We start from the raw sequence: 22,918 nt of genomic DNA, 5'->3' as shown, positions 1-22,918 counted from the left end.
AAGGACCATCACATTCAACAAGTGACAGACAGCAAATGAAACACAAGGGCTATAAACACACAGGGGCAAACTAGTTTAACAACAGACCAATCAACATAAAAAACTAAGAATAACTACAAAATAAAGCACTGGAAACACTTCAAAATAAAAGTCCAAGGACAGCCACAGAGCATGTGACACAGGGATAAATTAAATAAATAAAAAAACAATGGTAAAAAAAGTTACCTGTAAGTTAAGTTATCTGTAAGTTAAGTTAATCTGTAAACATATTTCACACTATTAGTTTTTACAGTATTTTTATTCAGTTAAATTCAGCCTTGGAGGTGCTCTTTGCATGGCAGTTAAAACACACACACACACGCACGCACGCACGCACACACACACACACACATCAATGCAATAAAAGTACTGTTATTTGTACTGTGATAATGTTTTTATTTGATATTTTTTAATGAAACTAAATTATGTTTATGCTGTATTCACTTATTTTTTATTTCAAACTTCATGTCGTAAAGATTAAATGCTTCAGAGGACAACTTAAGCTTGATCTCTTCAAAAACACTTGGTAGATTAGTGCAATTTTTTTGTGATTTTTACGTTTCGTTTCACTTTATGTTTCGTAAAGAGAATTTTATCAAAAATTCTGAAAAAATTCTATTAACATTTTTTATATGAAATATATATTTTCAAAAGCTTTGAGAATTTTGATCGTTTTACTTTGTGTGTGTTCACATAGCAAGTGCCAAAACCTTTACCAAGTTTTGTACCATTCCAAAGAATTATAAAATAAACAAACAAAAAAAGAAATGTGTGTAAATGTATATAAAAAAACATCAGTCAAAAATACCCGCAGAGCACCAGAGGGTTAACAATTAGTCAAAAACATGAATAAATCTTACCAATCTTAAAACTTTGAAAGGTAGTGTACATCCATTGACAAATAGATTTGGTTTATTGCAATAAAAAAAATGTATTAAAGAAAACTAAAAAATTATAGACCAACATAACCAGTCATAATTAACACTGTATTGATGGCAAATTACGTAATCTCACAAGTTTTTTTTTCTTCTTTTTCTCACGTCTCCATTACTAGCAAGCTGGTATTTAGTATCATCAGTGTACCTGTTGAGATGACTGGCGTGTCTTCTGTACTGCTCTGTAAAGAGGCTTTGCCTAATGAATCGCCCCGATTGTGCTGAGTGTTGGCAAGTCTCATTAGCAAAATGACGGTGGGCCATATTTGGCTTAGTTTCTGCGTCTGTTCCCCACAGTGACTCTTGGATAAAGGTCAGCATCTGTTCCTCATTGAGTAGGTGCTGAAAGACATCCCACCTCTTTACCTGCTTTGTGCTCTTTTGTCTGACGCTGGGACTTCACGCTTGTCTGGTCATGAGGCTTTGAAAAGGCTTCATATTGTCTTTTTCCCCGTTGGTTTTGTTTGTTTTCCTTCAGGAAATAAAGAGGCTTCCACATTCACTGTTAGTGAAAGAACCTGGAACTAAAAAAACAGAGTCAGGGAAAATCAATGCTAAATGCAAATAATTAAATGCAACTAACCATATAATTGTGCATAATTAGGTTAACAAATAAGCTAACCGATTAAAAGAAGATGTTTCTCTGATGTTTTACTGGTGACGGTAAAGGTTAGACCCAGGGGCGGATTGAGTGATTTCACAGCCCTAGGCAAAAACAGGCCATTAAAATGATCAACCATAATGATATTAAACAGAAAGTTCATTTTAGGTTCTGGGCTTATTGTATTTCTGGAAAAGCAGCTATTATTGTGCAATGCTAAATATACCCAACATTACTTTGTGGGAAGTGTGTTTTTAACACAGACATTAAAGGGTTAGTTCACCCAAAAATGAAAATTATTTCATTAATTACTTACTCTCATGTCGTTGGACACCCGTAAGACCGCGTCGTTCATCTTCGGAACACGGCGGATAAAGTCATTATTTAGCTTTTTTTTGCGCACAAAAACTATTCTGGTTGCTTCGTAAAATTATTGTACAGCGACTGTAATGAGATGTACTTTATATCGATGCTTTTATGGGTCTTGTGAGTGGGAATGTACTGAATGCCAATGGAGGCCTTTCTGAAGCCTTTCTCAGCCATCAGCTTTCAACAAAAATATCTTCATTTGTGTTCCGAAGATGAATGAAGGTATTACGGGTGTCCAACGACATGAGGGTGAGTAATTAATTAAATAATTTTCCTTTTTGGGTGAACTAACCCTTTAAGACGTAAAACCCTTTTAGAAGTATATTAAAATAATTAATTGATATTAAAGAGGCCCTATTGTCCCTTTTTACAATATATGCGATATATGATTCTTAATACTGTGTGTCGTTACCTGAATGATCCACGGCTGTTTGTGTGTTTTCTGATGGTTATTCATGAATCTCCTGTTTGTCCTGAGCAGTTAAACTGCTCACCGTTCTTCAGAAAAATCCTCCAGGTCCTGCACATTCTTCAGTTTTCATCTTTTGCATATTTGAAACATCTCAGGCCCCGTCCACACGAAGCCAGCGCTTTCCCAATCCAATCTTTTTTCCCCCTCGTTTCAAGAAATATCTGTGTCCACACGAGATTACGGAAACTGACTAAAAACAATGTAGTTTGCATGCCAGGCCAGTGTGTGGCGCTGTAATTCTGCCATAGAAATACACTAAAAACGGAGAAGAAGAGTTGTGGCTAGCAGGGGTATAGCAGTGGTCGGAGGTGAGGCTAAAATCTCACAATAAAATAACAATAAATACATTTGCTACTTAACAGATGTGTTACCTACCCCAACCCAAAACATACCCTTACAATAATGCCGATACGTTAATTAAATGACGCGATATTGATGTGCGCATGCACAGTGCCCGTAGTTGTATCCCTTAACTCTTTCACCGTGCTGGACGTAGTGTGATGACATCACCGTTTCAGAAAATATTCGGATTCGCTGTACACACGACGACGGAAGATGACCGTTTTCAGATTTATCCGCTTTGGGACCCGGTTTAGAAAAACATCGGATTCATGCTTCAAAACGCCCGATCCGTGTGGACGAAACACTGAAACGGTGCAAAATGTATACGTATACAGCTAAACGCGTCTCCGTGTGGACGGGGCCTCAGTGACTGTATGATTTTGAGATCCATCTTTTCACACTGAGGACGATTGAGGGACTCAAACACTCAACACTCAAACAGATGTTTTATTTTAATAATTTTTTTATCTTTATTTAGTCAAGACAAATTAAGCACAGTTTACCTTGATCTTCAAATTCAATTGTAAAAAAATACTTTAATAAAATGCTTTTATCACCCTGATAATATAATACTATAAAGCTTATGGTATCCCTAGAATGTGTCTGTAAAGCTTCAGCTCTGCCTCTTTTTGGTTAGAAGCAGAAACATCTTTTTTTTTCATGTGTGTATCTTTAAATGCAAATGAGCTGCTGCTCCCCGCCTCTTTCCAGAAGAGGGCTTTGCCTTTTCAGATCGTGCCTCCAATATTTTGGAAACAGCAAAACCAGTGAAACAGTATGGGCCGTTTCCACAGAACGCATTTCTGCATTCCACTGAGCTGCTTTTCCATTGTTTTCTGTAAGAACACATTAGACAGACTTTGCGTTTTCTTCCCATTCGAGGCCATTTACACACAGTGCATCTTCAGGGTTGCCAACTCTCACGCATCTGGCGTGATTCTCACGCTTTCAGGCTCTGTCTCACGCTCTCACTCCGCCCAACTCAATCTCACGCCAAATTGCCAAACCTGCTTTTGATATTAAACAAAGCTATAAGCTTTAATTTTTTTTAATGTGTTTTAATGAAATTCAAACAATAAATAGCGTTTTGGCGCTAATGTGGCATAATGTTAAAGCCAGAGGCGTTGAAAAGCGGAGTTGCATGCTCTCGTCTCCCTGCGGTGCGCGCTGGTCACGTGGCCCATGAGCGCTCAATACTTCTAGCGCTCTGCCAATGCATTAAAATGGCTTAAGCGAATACTCAACAGTTTCACCATATAGATGTTTGCTGCAAGTTTTGGTAAACAGTACAGCATAGTGTTAGTGTTTATTGATTATTAAGTCAGCCATATTTACAGGATCGTTTTATTATGGAGAGTGATAGAGATTCAACATTGTTAACATTAATGTTATTCTTGTATTTAGCCCTCAGGTATTCCTTACTAATAGGTCACACTCATACTCATTAAATTATATTTATTGAATATTTTGAGGAGATCTTTTGGTACTAAATACTATTTGTGCAACAATTATTTTCAATAAATGACCACTTAAAATATTTTTCTTCTAATATTTGTATTTCTTCTAAAATTTATATTACAATTAGTGTAGTAATTAATATTAAAATAGAGAATTCCAATTCAAAGAGGCAAATTAGAGTCATTTTGTGGCTAAAAAATATTAATGTTTATTTGTAATGCCATTAGGTGCCTTATGGCTCTTTAATAAATATACATGTATGTAATCTAGTTGCTCAAAAATATATTGCAGTCTTTGCATTCTAATAAATATTTAGATATGATATAAATATCATATAGGTATCATATAAATACCCCCCCCCCCCCCCCCCCGGCCCCCAAAAAATCTCACTCCAACCTGAACTTAAAAGTTGGCAACCCTGCATCTTTGCATCTAGTTCTGCGTTTTTTGAGCACTGGTTCTTGTACAGAACGCTGTAAAAATGTGATACGTGAGCGAAAGGTCATAGGCTAGGCATGTTTACGCAGAAAAGCAATGGAAAACAACAAAAACAATAGGTGCCTCGCATCACGATCTGCTGTGAATGCGTATCAATAGTACAAGTGTGCAATCTTGTGGAATGTACATGCCAAAAGTAGTTTTGGCGTGCATATGCTATGCAGTTTTTCACATGCATATGATAAGCACTTTATGACGTGTATATGACATGCTCTTTGGGTAGGATGGGGTGGGTGGTTTGTGCGCATATTACGCCATAAAGTGTGTATCATATGCATGTGAAAAACTGCATACCTTCAGTGCTTGGCTCCTAATAAGGCAGTGGAATGGAAAGCGTGTTCTGTGTTCTCTTATACAGCCGACAACAGAACATTTAGATCGTCGCTGAGAAATTCTAATGTTTCCACTCCAGATAAACATGACTGACTGTGTGCAGCTCACTCGGGAGGAGCTAAGATAATAAAACGGATTCTGTTGGCAGGACCTGTTCTATTGTGATGTCTCACTGGGTAGAAAACACAAAACACAAACACTATCATTAATGAGGAATATAATCATTCATGTGGAGTTTCACTATAATAAGATGGTTCACACACTGCCGATACACATATATGTTCAAACATAAGGTCCCTTTAAATATTGTTCGTGAAAAATATAGATGGATATTGACAATAGAAAGTTCCTTGAATTTTTACGATTTTAGATTTTCAAAATTACTGCCATGTTTTCCCTGTAATACTTAAAACTTACAACACATTTTATTACACCAATTAAATTAGTGCCAATTTTGCAGCCACATGTTCTTCTAACATAATGAAGTAACTCTGTATAATAATAATATTTCTCGCTAATGACCGACTGACAGCACATTGTGCTTCACTTAGGCTCATTGTTCAAATATGTCACTTATACTGTAGATGTCTAACTATTACAATGTCTAACACCAGGGGATATCAACGCTTGATATCACACACACACACACACACACACACACACACACACACACACACACACACACACACACACACACACACACACACACACACACACACACACACACACACACACACACACACACACACACACACACACACACACACACACACACACACACACACACACACACACACACACACACACACACACAACATTTTTCAATAAAACGTTATTGAAAATATTCAGTATACAGACATTGACAGCATTACAACAAAATCCTTTCAGCACAATAATTTATATTATTCCTCATCCCCATTATCATTTTACAGTAGATTCGTCACCTTAAAAGATTCACAGTTCAGTTTTCCAACGGCTCATGGACCCACACTGCTGTCTGTCTTAAGAAGAAAAATGAGCACAAGAAAAAGAGCAAGGTTCAAAAAGTCTTTGTAGGCTTTTCTTTGAAGAAATCAAAGCTCATTAAGGGCGAGAGGCCCAAGGATAGGCAATTTCCAGCCTGCGCTCAGTGTGTCCATACGAGCATCCATTACAATACCTGTGGGATAGCACGGCCCATTACCAAAATCTCATTAGCTACACTGAGGCATGTTAGCAACACAATAAAAAGATTTTGGCTCCTGGAATATGATTTTAATTATTCACTGTTTACAATAATAAGCCTTATTTCCCAGAGAGAAATGGCTCGGTGAAGTGAGCGGCTGGCTTTCTTGTGAGCGCGCCAAGCAAACAGTGGCACGCTGTAAGTTTCCGTCAAGAGCAGGTGAATTAACAACAAGGTTCCTGCCGCCCCTCTGGGATTTAAACAAGGGTTAACTCAGATCTGTTCCACGTCTGTCCCTGGGTATTTGCACACTCAACTAATGATATATGCGCATTACGGTTGAAGCCCTTGGGCGTATTTAAATATCCTTGGTATTCATAAGTTGCAGCTCCCAGAAGCTATTAACAAAAAGAGATACTGAGTGCACTGTCATGGGTTTCAGTTGGATAATTCAGTCCGTTTGATCGGATAGATTCATAATGCCAAAACACTTTTCAGTCAAAGGTGGGTGCGGAGAAAGTATATATATGCATTCATTTTTTCATTCTTGGGCTTATAATACTCTTTAGAGAAGGGCGAATGGTACATGATGAAATCTGCTGCTTATTTACAAAATACCTCATGTATTTTCAAAATCAAAAATAAAGCATTGGCTATCAGGGAAAACTATTCTCCCAGCAGGACCGTACAAGAATATAGATCACAAAAGTATAACATGAATTTACAGCGTTATTATTTCAGAGGACAAAGTGACATAACCACAAACAACAGCCTACAATTTGTTTGGTTCTAAAAGCCACCTTCTTTCCGAGCCCATCCACTGTATTTATCAGCGTGCAATAGTTGTTAGAGGAACAAACAAAGAGTCCATAGGGGCAGATTTACTTTGAACAGCCAAATCGCTGCATGCTGTTATTCTGAAAAGCATTGTTTCTGAGGTAAAAACTCAATTTCCTGTGGATCCAGAGATGAGGTCTTCAGTATTTTCATTACAACAGGAAACTGTTTCGTGATTGCTTTTAAATAAAGCCTGTTTCCCCATACAGGCCATACATGCATAATCACCAAAATAAACTAAACATACATCCATGATCCATGATCTACCTGCCTCTTTTGGAATAAGAAACAAACTACTAACAGTACTTGCATTCAAAGTTTTACACTGAGACACCCAAGGCATGGATTTTTTATGTTTTATTTTTTGATAATGCTTCCTGAGGTGTGCTTATATGGTTAGAATGTTTTTTACATCAAAAATGTCATAATTTAGAAATAAAAGGCATTTTTTCTATACTGATATTAGCCCTCTGGCTTAAATGCTCTGTTTCAAGGGGCGTGTCTGATGCGAGACTTCAGTGAAAAAGCCCACTGTTGTGATTGGCTGACATCTTTGCATTTGAAATGAGTGGCGGAGGGGCGTGGTTTAGTGAGGCGAGTCAACGCGAGTCAGGCGAGCGGTTTAGTGAGCCACTCATTTCAAAGACAGAGAAAGACAGCCAGAACTCGGTTTACACCAATCAACAATTCTAGCTTCTTGGGGACAATATTCGGGACAATATTCATAAAATGAACATTTCATGTCATGGGACCTTTAAAGGGATAGCTCACCCAAAAATGAAAAGTAGCCCATGATTTACTCAACCTGAAGTCATGCTTTGTGTATATGACAATCTTTCAGACGATTATGTTATATATATAAAAAAAGAAAAAGTCCTGGCTAATTCAAGCTTTATAATGACAGTGAATTGTTGTCTCGTTTATGAAGTCCATAAAAGTCCTTATAACTGCTCTACATGGCTCTGTGGGGTTAATAAAGCCCTTCTGAAGCAAAGTGATGCATTTGTGTAAGAAAAATATTCATATTTAAAACTTTATATACTAAATTAACAAACATCTGCTGAAAGCCATAGGCAATTCGATTTACGGCAAAAGAGAAACCCCTGATGCGATGTATAGAAGCATCACAAGCCTCTCGCAGACAGTGCGTGGCAACAACCTCTTATATATTAAAATCCGCACTTCTGCACTTATGCGTTCGTCAATACGCATACATCAAGGGTTCAGGTGTTACTCTTTCATTGTAAATTGAGGTGTATGGCAATCCGGCAGAAGTTAGTTATATTAGTCTATAAAGTTTTAAATCTGGACATTTTTCTTACACAAATACATCACTTCCATTCAGAAGGCCTTTATTATTAATGGAGCAGTTATATGATGGATAGATGCACTTTTATGGACTTCATAAACGAGACAACAATTCACTGTCATTATAATGCTTAGAAGAGCCAAGCTTTAATTTATTGTACCCAGATTGTATTCATCTGAAAGAAGAATGTCATACACACGACTAGGATGACTTTAAGGTGAGTAAATCATGGACTTTAAATGAAAGAAAACTGTATTTGAATAGTGGTCGGAAGCAAATATTTACACAGTAACTCAAATAAGAGCGTGCATGGATCTAATAATCCTTTTCTTTAAATTTGCCTTAAATCTTTCACTTATGAGTAATACTGAATAGTTTTCACCTTTAATATGATATTAATTCCTGAAGTCTTGACAGGAACGACATGTTTCAAGCAGTTATAATAATTTAAAATAAATTAAGTTCTTTTGAAACACTGATAAGTAAAGCACAGCCTTCAAATACTGTATATATATACTTTTAATAAGATCATGTTCATGACATATTTTAAAGACTCATGCCTTTGAATGAGTCTTGGAAATAATTTAATAACTATTCATGCAATTTTAGTCAGCTAAACTGAAACCATAGACATGATTATATTAGCTGCCAGAGACAATGTTATATAATCTGTTATCTATTTAATTTCTGGGTTGTTGAAGGCATCACAACTTTACATGGTACAAGAAAAACAGTGGACGTTTAAAAATCACTTTTATACAAAATCAACATTTTTGTTTTTGTTTTCAGCGACAGAGAGAACATGTCGCTCTAGTTCGTCTGTGATCAAATACATTTATGGGCAGATTTACTAACAGCTTGTGCCAGCTCAAACCCTCTTTTTGTGTAAAAAACAAAACAAAAAAAACCTACTGTCAGGATTTACTAAAGACACAGTGCAAAATTTGTTCCGTAAAGCCGTGGACATGGGTCATTTTTGAAGCTGACCTTATTGCATAAAGGAGTTTCCCTTTCAGACGCCAAATGTATGGGAGGAGACTGAGTATTTAATATCATCTAGTTTCATGCAAACTAATTGAAGGTTTGTCACAGTCTATTTACTGGTATTTGTGGCATTATTTAATAGCCAAATTATTATTATTTATTTTTTTCTTGGTAGAAAAATTTGGTCATTATGGTAATGATCCGGCTGTGTCTGTTTTATAATTTGTGCATTGTCATTTGATCACACGCAGAACTTTCCACTCCCATCTGCGCTTTTTCTCTCACGCTAATTTGCCACCTGTTTAGTAAACCAGGCTCTTAGTTTGCTAACAGAGCAACTGTGATATCACATTTATGTTCTGTTTTCATGGACTTTTAGGGGCAGTTTAAACTTGATCACTGGTTGTGTTTACATAACTCAAAAAAATCAGCTTTTTGAAATAATCAGTTTTCCCCGTTTACATGCAAACCAGTAAACTGACAATGCAAGTAAACCGCGTTTACATGACTTTATTAATAAACCGGGTTAATTCCTTGTAGTGACGTCCAAAATAAAAATGTCTGTATCTGATTTGGAGTATTCCAAATGTTACGTCAGTTGTGATGTTAAATAAAGCGTGCACTTTGTCAGCGGGAGATTTACGGCTCATATTATCCCTCATGCCGTTACAGATGCAGCGTTTTGACTGAAACTCTTCTACATCTGCTGCATGAGATGAGAACACATCTTTACAATTACAATTGACAATTTTCTTGGTCTTAAAAGAGTCTGTGTTTGTGATATATGTCCTTATTTCATGCAAAACGCTAGCTTGCTCTGTCTGGATGCGTTTAAATCTGCTCCAAGTTATGCCTTTTTCTCACCTATCACACATGGGCACTTCAAAAAGCCTCAGAAAGCAGGTTAATACGTTTACATGCAGCGCGAAATCGAGGTAAGAGGCAAAAAACTACCTGTCCCAACCAGTTTATGCTTACGCCGTTTATGACCTTACACCGATAAAAGAAAACAGGTCACAGCGTTTACATGACCAATGTCATTGTCGGCTTATTAGGCATAATCGGCTTAAGAACGTGCCTGTAAACGCACCCAGTGACAAATGCCAAACTACAATCGATGGCCTAGATCAGGGGTCCCCAAACTCAGTCCCGCTGTCCTGCAGAGTCAGATAGGGCCGCTGTCCCGCAGAGTTTATTTATAACCCCAATTAAACGCACCTAAAGCAGCTAATCAGTGTCTTACTAGGGCCTAGCAAGACACTGATTAGCTAGTTCAGGTGTGTTTATTTGGGCTTGGAGCTAAACTCTGCAGGACAGCGGACCAAGTTTGGAGACCCTTGGTCAAGATAGATGGATTTCTAGATGGTCTGTGAGGGGCCACTACATTCTAACAAAACAGCAAAGTCGGCGATGAGCTAGTGGGAGATGATTTTGGCTGGAATATTGGGAAGTGAGATGGAAGGTCCCTTTAGGGTCTCTGAGGGTGTCAAAATGACTTCTGCAAGATATGTGGAGTTTATAACTGACCATTTTCTGCTGTGGTATAAAAAGAATGATAGTGCTTTCTGTAATAAAATGATTTTCATTCAGGACAATGCAGTATCCCATGCTGCAAAAAAACACCACAGCAATAAAACTGTTTGAAAATGTATTTCTAAACCCACTAGAAACGTTTCTCTTTGTGAGCTTTGGTTAAAGGTGGCTGAAATGTAACTTTACACACAACTGCCATCCTGAATGGAGAGGGTTTTGAGACTCCAGAGACACCAGCAACATCAAATACTGATTTTTTTTTATAGCTGTCCTTTTAATATGATTTTTTTTTGACAACTTTTCTTAATAAGCTTTTATCGAACCAAGTTCTCTTTAAATTACTCACAAAGCGTATAATAGTTTGATAATCCCCATTCAGTTCACACAATATTAGTTGTCTTCATGTCTTTCGCATAACTTATATATATATAATTCTTCCTTGACCCTGATTTCTCTACCTATCGGATTTTGCAGGCTAGTCTTCATAAGCCTTGGCTCTCATTAAAACCACAATCAGTCTGGTTAATTATGACAGCTGAGTACTGATGACTCGGGCTGGGCTTTGTGTTGAAGAGTGAAGGCCCGTTAATACAAAACACTCATCTGTGCACAATCCTGCCCCAATCAATCTGGGTAAAATCAGCAGTAATGATTAATGCAGGCCTCCTCATGTAGAAAACAGGAATGTCGAAAGCCATCTCTTCCCATCAAGCATCAGTGATTGCCAAAGGAAAAAAAAAAACTGATTTCCAGGATGGACCCAAATCAGATTACCCAACCACACAAAACACCTTAGCAACTGCATAGTAACAACCTGACAACCATCATCATGGCATCACATTTTGCATGGACACACATCCCTCATTTCCTACAGAAAATGCAGAAATCTGGCTTTATTCTGCTTATATCGATAAACTACTTATATTGCTCCTGATAGTGTTGTAGTCAGGACCATCTAAACCAAAACCAAGTTGAGACCAAGACCAGTCCAGGCCAGAACACATAATCATAATGAAAGAAAGAAAGAAAGAAAGAAAGAAAGAAAGAAAGAAAGAAAGAAAGAAAGAAAGATTTTACAATCTTTTCTCAAAATGTAATCAGAGGGGAAAGTCCATTTCATTGGTCCATTTTGCATGGAAGCTTGTTTCCGTCACAGAATAAAAACTGGGAAAAAACGAGATTGTGCAATTGTGAGAAAAAAAGTAATCTCACAATTCTGACTTAATATTACTCAATTCTGACTATATAAATCAAAATTGTCCGTCTGTCTTGCAATTCTGAGGGGGAAAAAAGACAGAATTGCGAGATGTAAACTCTCAATTGTGAGATAAAAAGCTTCAATTATTCTTTAAAATTTGATCCCATGGCGGAAACAACTTCTATAATTTTGAGAATCGGCACTGGTAAAACATTCACTGTAATATAATGAAATCATAACTTTTCACTGTCAGCACTGACCAAAAATGGATAATGTTACCGGGCAAAACCTTGACCTATTATACCTTGACCATTATATCGGCAGAAACCCCTCACAAAGCCTAGAAAATCATTGCGATGGAAGTACAGCGGGTTAAAGGGGAAGCTGCAGGGGAGCCACTGCTGAGAATCCTTGCTGGTCCAACTGCTGGTCAGCTGTTTTGATTGGCACTTTGAGATTGTATTTTGTGCAATTTTTATCTATTCCTTTCACAACTAGTAGGATTACATGTGTAACACATCTCCTGTCAAGGAGTCTGGAGCGCCTCTGCAAAGATCAGACTTGTGACATATAATACCCGGTGATCTCTTGCACGGGTCTCGTACAGTATCTTCTCTGTCTACAGAGGGCTCAGGCTTCAGATGCTCAGTCCCACCAGCTATTAAACTTCTGCAATGAATCCAGGGGTTCCATGCATCTATTACAGCTTTTGTAGACTTTATACTTAAAGGGCCCTATCTTGCACCCAGCGCAATTGACTTTGTACACCGACGCATGTGTCATTCCTATTTTGCACCCGCGCAAAGCGCGCTTTTCCCTCCACAGAAGCACGTCGCTAAACTATTGAATGAACTTGCGCTCCCTGGGCGGTTCAGCGCAAACAATCCCTGGTGCTATTTTGCCGTTCCATTAAACAATTGCGCCACTGACCAGAAAAAAACAAGTCTAAAGTCAGTGGCGCGTTGCGCGTTGTTCATTATGCTTGACCATAATGTATAGCGTGCACAACGCGCATACACTTTGCTCATGTAATCTACACAGATGCAACAGTTATTTTTGCAAATCATAAATTGTCACACTAAAAAAAAAAAAATAACACATGAGATGACGGAAATCACTGTGGTGTGCCACGAAGATGTGAAAAAATAGGCATAAATCTAGCTTACAAATTATTCAGGCTATTGTAGTAATTAAGGATCAGACCTGTTTGCCCAATAGTGGCAAGACATATACGTATATAAGGACATCTGACAAATTGGTTTGTCCGTCAAGAACCAGGAAAAAAAAAATTGACTGAAAAACTGAAAAAAACTGTTTAACACAACTTCTCTGTCTTTCACTCCCTTACGAAAGGAAAATATATTTACCAATATTACTTGAAATATATTTTAATATATTGTAAATATATGGAATAATATATTGATGGTATTATAAAATATATTATATATTCATGTAATATATTGCAAAATATACAAATGATTGCCGCTTTCAATATATTGCAATATATTGAAAAATATAAATATTAATTCCCATATATGTGAATATATTGCATGAAATTTTCCAATATGCTGCAATATATTTTTGTTTCGCAAGGGCTGCTCTTACAAGAACATCAATCTCCTCGGCTGTGAACCGCTCCTGGTGTGCGCCTGGTAAATACGCCATAATAATAGCAATCCATATTGGAACTTGCGCACCTGCTTTTAAAGGGAATGTTGGATGCCGCTCTGATTGGTTTATTTACGTTACGCCCAAACCACACCTATGAATAATGAAGCTACTTCAGACCAACCCATTTTAGATTTGCGCCGGGCGCAAGAGCCATTTATCCCGCCGGGAATATAGCAACAACGCTGAGACCCGCCCACAAAGTTACTTGCGCTTCGCGCAATATAATAGGGCCCAAAGGGTTACTTCAGCGATTTAGCATTAAGCTTTGTATCAGTAGAAACCCGGTAGTATTATCATACTTTCCCCCTCATATCCCCCTGAGACGAGATTATTATGCACTTTATTTCTGGAAAAATCCTCCGATGACGCGAATATCGTCATTTTGCATCATCTGAGGAATTTTTGGCCAGAGGCTAAAGACTACAGCCAGCAGAAGGAACCAGTTCTGCATGTTAGAAACCCACCCATAGGGGGTGTAATCTCACTCACAGAATGTTTATTCGCACGGCTGCTGGGCTTGGGCATTTATAACGGAGCGTTGCGGAGCAGAGTGTTTCAACTTAATTTTTCAAATTAATTCCTATTAAAGTTAAAGGGTTAGTTCACCCAAAAATGAAATTGATGTCATTAATGACTCACCCTAATGTCGTTCCACACCCGTAGGACCTCCGTTCATCATCGAAACACATTTTAAGATATTTTATATTTTAGTCCCAGAGCATAATGCAGTCAATGCCCACTTCACTGTCCATGTCCAGAAAGCGAATAAAAACATCAAAGTAGTCCATATGAGACATCAGTTGGTTGATTAGAGTCTCTTGAAGCATCGGAAATACATTTTGGTCCAAAAATATCAAAAACTACGATTTTATTCAGCATTGTCTTCTCCTCCATGTGCCTCCAAAAAGAATTAAACGGTTAATGAATCAGTGAATCGATCAATGATTCGGGTCGCCAATGTCACGTGATTTCAGCAGTTTGGCAGTTTGATGCGAACCGAACTGCTGAAATCACGTGACATTGGCAACCCGAATCATTGATCGACTAGTGATAGAATTATTTGAAATTAACATGATTTCTTAATGTCTAGTGACATATCAGGGCCATTTTATGATTAATTGAAATACATGTCTTACACACAGTTCCTTTAAATAACATTTATTAACATTTATTTTATTAAGTTATTGAGCAAACAGTTTTCAACATTGATACTATCTATCTCTCCATCTACTGTTGCCATAATTCTGAATAGAACTGAAAAGCCTGAAAAAAACTTAAAGGCCTATTATTTTGCATGCATGGAAATTTCCTTCATGAAATGCAAAATGTTGTACTCCCAACAGTTTCTCTCACAGTAAAAATTCAAACTGATTGCGTAAATCTCCCCCATGCTGCTCCACACAGTGAGGCGAAATTAAAAAGTCCTCATGCTCTGGTCTGTAATTATTCCTCCAGGGGTTTGTGCCAAATGTGAGCTTTCCTGACACATAAGGAGCATGCATTAGAAGCAGTTCAGCCCCCGCAGTACCAGCCGAATAGAGAGCAAGCAAGCATGTGACAGAGGCAAGGCCACAGCAGTCTCGGTATACAGAAAACTGGTGCTGTGGTGGTGGTGGGGAGTTGGGGGTCCATCATTTTATGAGTAATCAAATAATAAAAAAAACATATTGACGGCCTGCAATCTCAGATAAATGAGCTTAAAAGCAAAAATGGCCGCTCTCAAGATGCAGAAGCTCCTTAGGCTCGAATACCTGGTCAAGTGTTCGTGGTACTACTGTCGCCCCCAAATAAATGGAGAAGATGCAGGAGAACTAATGAGGCAAATGAGATCTAATTCATGCTCATGCACCCGCAAAAACCTTTTACTCTTCCAGTGCACTCTGTCCATGTAATATGTGCAGATGATAAGATGAACATCAATAATGGACTAAACTGAGGGGTTACAGGCCAGTCTCCCGCAGGGAGGGTCATGTGTCTCCTTTGTGATACCATTTTTCAGTTTTGTTCTGTTTAACCACTGTGAACGCCCAGCAGCAACCATACAGCAACGGTAAAAAAATATCTTATAAACTACATACAGTAGCAACACACTGGCATCTACAACATTCATGTGTACGGATATGCATGTATGGATGGATGAATGCTCATAATGAATGCATTGCGTATTTACCACATATATATGATTCTAATACTATAATAATCACTTTAATAATTAATATATAACATTTTAATATTAATGCAGCTCTGTCCAAATAGTGTGGCTTTTTAATCAATCAGGCATGTGAACCATTGCACAGTATTCCAGAAAGTATATCAAATAAATGAAACATTAATCAAATAGGAGTAGATTAATTTGGCTAAGCAGGCAGCACATTTGCGATGATATAGCACAGTGGGGAGGGAAGAAGATAATTATAAGTGAATTAGGCTAATTTTTAAATTATGGTGCATTTTCACCAACTTCTGCTTTCTAGAAGTATTAAAACCAGGGCTTCACAGTGCAATAGTTTCCACATATGCCATTAAAAATTACAATATGGGGAGACTCGTTTCCCATTTGCAATTGGTTTATTCCTGCCAATCATCTACTAGCATTGCTTAAAAAGTCTACTTTTGAGAAGACCATAAAAGTAGTCCTCCAAACCACGTCATCTGAAGCAAAAGGGAAAAAAAATATGACAATCATAAAAAACATTAGGTTAAACAACAAACAAAAGTAAGATCAGGTGCACACTTTTTATGGTGTGTCAACATCACTGTGCCTCTGAACAAGTCGTTCAATCACAGCTTTGGAAACAAGCCACTAAACACAAAGACAGTCCATCAAAGAAAATGACCTTCTAATGGCAGTTTAAGTGTTGGGATTAATCGTCCAGAATGAGATCAAGCAGAACCGTTATCCTCTGTCTGTTCACTCTGATCTTTGATCAATAAGGAAACCCTGCTGATCGCGTGCAATGCTGTGAACCGGGCCACCCTTTCACTTCACCATAGAAAGGATCTGCTAATTTAATGTAATAAATACCCTACAGCAAAAACAAGGTTATGTTAACCAAGGTGGTCTATAATACCTGGAGAATGCCATTCATTACCATTACCATTCACCTGAAAGCTGCTCAACAGGATCAACAAGATAACACATGAAGGCAATAACACAGTCACATAAAAAGTTGACTTAAAACCCAGCATACAATTTTTTAATTTTTACAAGCTCCCTCCAAAAAATAATCCCTGTTATCAAATTGTTTTGGTGTGGTCAGTGTGAGGCGACAATGACAAAAAAAAGGTTACAGCCTCAGAATCAGCTTGGCATCATGCCAATAAATTCATTGAAGCATTACGCGAGAACAGTTTACTCTATCAAAAAGATTTTGATGTATGATTGCCAGCATGGTCTAAAGCCAATTTTGATGAAAATCAGATCAACAGTCTAGGAGTTCGGAAAAAAGTATTGTTTTTAAAGAAAAAGAAACAACGGACATCTAGTTCAAGCAAATATGGCATAATTGTTACCATTATTCTTGGTATAACCCAAGGAATCTACCAAGACCTGTATCATTAAAGCAGCACTAGGTAACTTTTCAACCTTCATAATATATTTTTTAAGATTCTTGTGATGATAAATCGACTTACAATAGGCTGAATGACACGTCTGCCATAGCCTGATGGGGTCTGTATCGTTTTTAATCGTACTTTTAAACTTCGGGTTTCGGGTAGTAACCCGAGAACAAAAAGAACTACAAAATACGTCACTTCCACCAACACACACACTTCCTTAAATGTGGACGTGCGAGCCCAACTTTGTTCGTCGGATAATATAGTCATGTCCGAAGCAGCACAGACACATAAGAAAGAACAGGTTTTGTTGGAGGAAAGCAATAAGAGGAAACGAAAAAGTGATGGGATTAAAGGCAGGACGAGGATCAGCATTGGACCAGCGTTTGCTCGTCGGCGTGAGCTGAAGGAGGTGTGCCCGACCGATGCTGTCATGCTTGTTATGGTGAGCTACCACTCAAACATTGAATTGAAGTATCATATAGATTCTGTAAAACGGTAACCAATAGACTACTATAATGACACTGGCTTGTAAACCTGAGCATCGTGATTATTTGGTGTTTGAAAAAAATAAAACCCATGAAATTATATTCATATGACATGCTGAAACATATGCCACTGACTGTACCTGGGATGAAAACATTTCACACGCGACGCCAGAAGAACTCGAAATCCTCTTGCAGTGTTCAGGGGAACTGTTACTGCTGCACCGACCCGCGGGACGCTTTTATGAAGTTATTTGGCCCGCCCCACACCACTGTATATATTTTTACAACCCGCCGCGCACCCGCGACCATTAAATAGACATACGGGGTCAGCGGGTTATGAGACGACCCGCGCATCACTAGTTCAGGTCTATCAGGGTTGTCATGTCAACAAATGCGCGCGCGATGGCATCCCCTGTTTAGGATTACAGAGCTTACGACAGTAGTTGAGGACATTATTTTTTCCAAACTGTAGGGGGACCCCGAGAGCAAAAGTAGCCAAGTGGGGCTTTAAAATAGTCTAAATTAATTAAAAGTCATTAGAATTTTTGGAAATTTCATTATAACTTTTGGCCTAAACTTTTATCTCATGTTTTGCGTATCTTCAGGGCATGATCCCAATGACATATACCAAGCTTCATAACGATACACTAATGTGTTCTTAAAATACAGCATTTTAGGTCAAAATTAGATGTTATGCGCATGGACTGTTGGCTGAACGTCTGATTATGGCACACTTATCTGGAAACACTTCAGGAGTTTTGAAGTCGTCACATGATTGGTTGAATTCTACAGGATGTCTGCCAGAAGTGTGTGTTGCGTTATTTAACGGTCAGCCTGGAAACAAACACTGTGATGCTAAACTCCCTCGTTCGTGGAAGAACAACAGTGTTTTGTGACAATGGCCTCTTACAAGTATCAACTAGATGCTGAATTTTCAAAATTCTGTGAAGTTCATGGCTCCATCGGTTTTGAATGAATAATTTATAGATGCATGCCGGTCTGTCATAGTAGGGACATCGACTTTACATTCTCACACACCTAAACATGACACGAAACAAAATAAATCGTGATTGTGTGATTTGCGTTACATGTCAGTCATACTTGGGTGATCCGTAACCAATGAAAGCTGCAAGGAAAAAAATCCAGACCTTCTGCAGTCATTCTGAAGGTCTGGCTATGCGAGACTAAGTTCTATATGACATGTAAAGCAGCCCGAACACAGTTTGTTTTGTTCAACATGTTTAGTGCGGGGCATGAAAATGTAAAATCGACGTGAAAACTCATGGACGTATTTTAAAGAACGCCACATAATTCACATTAGAATTGCGTGATTAATCGATAAAAGATTGCAATCTCGATTCAAACACCCACACGATCTTAAATAAGATGACAAATGACAACGGTTCTCCTGTGTCTATGAAACCTTTGACAAAAATCACAGTGGAACATTCAGATCTGTGTTGGTTCTGCCGATGAGCCAGAGAGAGCAGTAGTCATGGATATGCATGAAATGTCTGCACAAACACACAGTATCATTATTTCTGTCTTAGATATTAAAATTATCACAGAGGTACTTGGATAAAAGTTTATGGTACGGATATAAACCCTGATGTCTACGGCAGAGATCAAAATAGAGGAAACCACCTTTAGAAAGTAGCTTTGTGCTTTAAATAAAGATTGTCGATTACAACATTACACCAGTAGTTGGCGACAAGTGATAAACACTCATTGTCACAGTTATAAACATGGTGGTTTTCTTCTACCTTGTGGGGTCTAGCATCACAAAAGTTGTTTCAATGTAGACCATTAAATGACGTGACACACACGTCTACTGGAAATCCTGGAGAATTCAAGTAAACAGTGTAATTGTATGTGCCTTATGCATCAGACGATCTTACGACTACAAGGTCTACGTAGTTCATAACAGAGTTAGTAGTCAATCAGCAGTACCAAATGCTAATTTTACTCATCAGGACAAGAGCCCTGAATAAAGTGAGAAGGAAATAAGTCCACTGTGGAAAAGAAAGTGCAGATATTTGCATAACGGGCAGCTCGCCATTTAAAAAGCAAACATTATTGGTTTGAAATGTTTCAGGTTCAACCCACCGACTGAGGAAAAGGGCAGTTTGCAGAGCACTAATGAGCCTGCAGCAGTTCACTGACACAAAAGTCCTCCTGACACCTTTAGAGCTAGTAATATAAAACAATCATTTGAGTGTGCATGCAAGCCCATTTTACACATTCCATTTAAATACACCTTCTTACATGTATACTTCATAGGGGTTCTGAATAAAAGCCTCCTGATATTCTACCTGTGAGTTAACTATGTGTTTCTTCATGCAGGCAGGAGTATTGTTTCCGTATTGTTTCTCCTGATTTAAACGGACCATGTTCAAAGAGCTACTGATTGAATATTTTACAATAATACTGCAGGTATATAGCCTAGAAATCTAGACGCACCCTACCGGCAGCAAATTTAATCTTCCGGTAAGTGTCGTCTAGGAACTCTCAATACCCTTCTGAGCTGTATTCGTCTAACTCTTGCTGGGCCAATCACATCGTGTATAGAGTCGGTGGGCGGGGCCATTATGACGACGGCCAAGTTGCGTTTGCGTGCTTCTTGTAAACACAGAAACTGGCGAACGGCGGTCTTTCAAATCAGCTTTGACCGCGACTCTGGAAGACTTGGAGTTAAGCTTTTCTCTGAGAAAAGAACAAAGAACGGCACGGAAGTCATTCTTAAAAAGGGAAGATGTGTTCGGAGTTTAGCCGACCGGATACGCCGAATGTTTAATCTATCAACAAGCTCTGTTTCACCTTCGTTGCTCAGGTTGGTGGTAGCGCTATCCTAACGCGTGCAGAGGGAGTTTTAAATACTTTTTATCCCGCCCCTCGGATTGAGCTGTCAATGGTGAGTTTCAAGACCAAACATCTTGATGTGGGTCTGGCTTGTCAGGCTAGCAGGTAAATCTATCGCAGGTAAAGTTTTTCTATATTACATTTGCAATTTATTGAGTCACTGGGACTATTGGACTTCTAATAAGTTCTAGAATGTTTTAGTGTGAGTATCCTTTTTTATTGAAAATACCTTAAAAACAGCTTTTTTGGATATTATGGGATTTGTGATGACACTTGCAAATATATTTCCATATGACTGCTTCCAGAACCAGACTTTGACGAAAAATTATACATTGTCGCACCATAGCCCCGCCCACTGGCGTTCAGTAGTTTAAGGGCTGACACTGGATGCGAGTGTCGTGGAAAAAATGCAAATAAAACCAATGCTTTGTTTGTAACCTATGGTTTTATATGGATGATGTTTTCAAAACCCTTACTCATGTGCAATAGCGAGTGGGGATTGATACTGTTTCCTATGCAGTGTCGCTATAGCCAATTAAAACAGTGGCCATTTACTGACAAGCCAGGAGCAGGGCCTTAAAACTGATAAAATGTTGCGTTTCCATGTTTTATGGGGACTTTCCAAAGGCGTAATGGTTTTTATACTGTATAAACTGTATATTCTATCCCCCTACCCTGCCCCTACCCCTAAACCTACCTATCACAGGAAACATTCTGCATTTTTACATTTATATTTATATATATATATATATATATATATATATATATATATATATATATCACTTAGTTAGTATTATAAGTGACCCTGAAGGAACACAATAAATCCATGTCACAACCCTTTTAATGTTTTTGAAATAAGTCACTTATTCTTACCAAGGATGCATTTATTTGAGCCGAAATTTATTCTGCCTAATATTTTTTGTTGGAACATGTTGTTCTTAATGATTTTTTAAATGATCGGAAAGTTCAAAAGGACAGTATTTATTTTAAATTCTTGAAATTGACATTTTATAGCATTATAAATGTCCTTACTGTCACTTAAAAAAAAAAATCAATTTGCTGAATTAAAGTATTCACAGTTTCTCTCGCTCTCTCACACACACACACACACGCACGCACGCACGCACGCACAATATATATTGACAAAAGTATTGGCACACCCCTTCAAATTATTGAATAGGTGTTCCAATCACTTCCATAGCCACAGGTGTATAACTCAATCACCGAGGCTTGCAGACGCTTCTACAAACATTTGTGAAAGAAAGGCTCGCTCTCAGGAGCTCAGTCAACTCAAGCTTATTCTATGGTCAACTGTGGGTTTATAACAAATTGGAAGCAACTGGGAACAACAGCAACTACGTAAAATCACAGAGCAGGGTCAGTGCATGCTAAGGTGCACAGTGAGCAGAAGTGGCCAACTTTCTGCAGAGACAATAGATACGGACCTCTAAACTTTGTGTGGCCTTCAGATTAGCTCAAGAACAGCAAACAGCTGCAAAAAGAACAACCCGAGCATCTGCATCGAAGCCTTATATCACCAAGTGCAATGCAAATCATGGGATGCAGTGGTGTGAAGCACGCCACCACTGGACACTGAAGTCACGAATCATACTTCTCTGTTAGGCAATCCAATGGATGAGTCTGGCTTTAGCTGTTGCCAGGTGAATGGTTCTTGCCTGACTGCATTGTGCCAAGCATAAAGTGTGGTGTGCTTCAGCATACCAAGACATTTTAGACCATTTCATGCTCCCAACTTTGTGGGAACAGTTTGGGGATGGCCCCTTCCTGTGTCAACATGACATGACCAGTGCACAAAGCAAGGTCAATAAAGACATGGATGAGCGAGTTTGGTGTGGAGGAACATGACTGGCCTATAGAAGAGTCATGACTCTCAAACCTGATAGAACACCTTTGGGATAAATTAAAGCTGAGACTGCGAGCCAGGCCCTGAATGATACTTAAACAACAACAACATTCCAGCACTTTAGAATTCAATTTAGACTCAAGCTTTCCTCTATGAATCCATTACAAATTCTGGAGCAGATTCAAATATACATAAACCACCATGAATTTAGTTAATGAAAACTTAGGAAGCCAAATGAGAAATAAATTGTAATTTATTTGAATCGTCGTCGTCGACTGCATATTCTCAGTTGAGTCAGACAACCATGACAGCACTGGCTTATGTCACATTTCTAATACCAATTCTACCCAACATTTTTCTAGTAAGGTGTTTCAGCAACTTGCTCACATGGATTTAACCTGAGCACAG

General features: G+C 38.3%; 1 long non-coding RNA gene across 1 annotated transcript in view; it reads right to left on the bottom strand.

Moving 5' to 3' along the window:
• Positions 1-1,105: 1,105 nt before the first annotated feature.
• Positions 1,106-22,918, bottom strand: part of LOC137056361 (uncharacterized) — an 83,964-nt gene continuing 62,151 nt past the window's right edge. Inside the window, exons 3-4 of the long non-coding RNA XR_010900311.1 lie at positions 1,597-1,679; positions 1,106-1,498 (exon numbers count right to left, since the gene is read on the bottom strand). This is a non-coding gene — a long non-coding RNA (uncharacterized lncRNA). The remainder of the gene's footprint in view (positions 1,499-1,596; positions 1,680-22,918) is intronic.

The sequence above is a fragment of the Pseudorasbora parva genome, chromosome 21 (assembly GCF_024679245.1).
Source record: "Pseudorasbora parva isolate DD20220531a chromosome 21, ASM2467924v1, whole genome shotgun sequence".
Lineage (NCBI taxonomy): Eukaryota > Metazoa > Chordata > Actinopteri > Cypriniformes > Gobionidae > Pseudorasbora > Pseudorasbora parva.
This window is presented reverse-complemented; position numbering and strand designations above follow the sequence as displayed.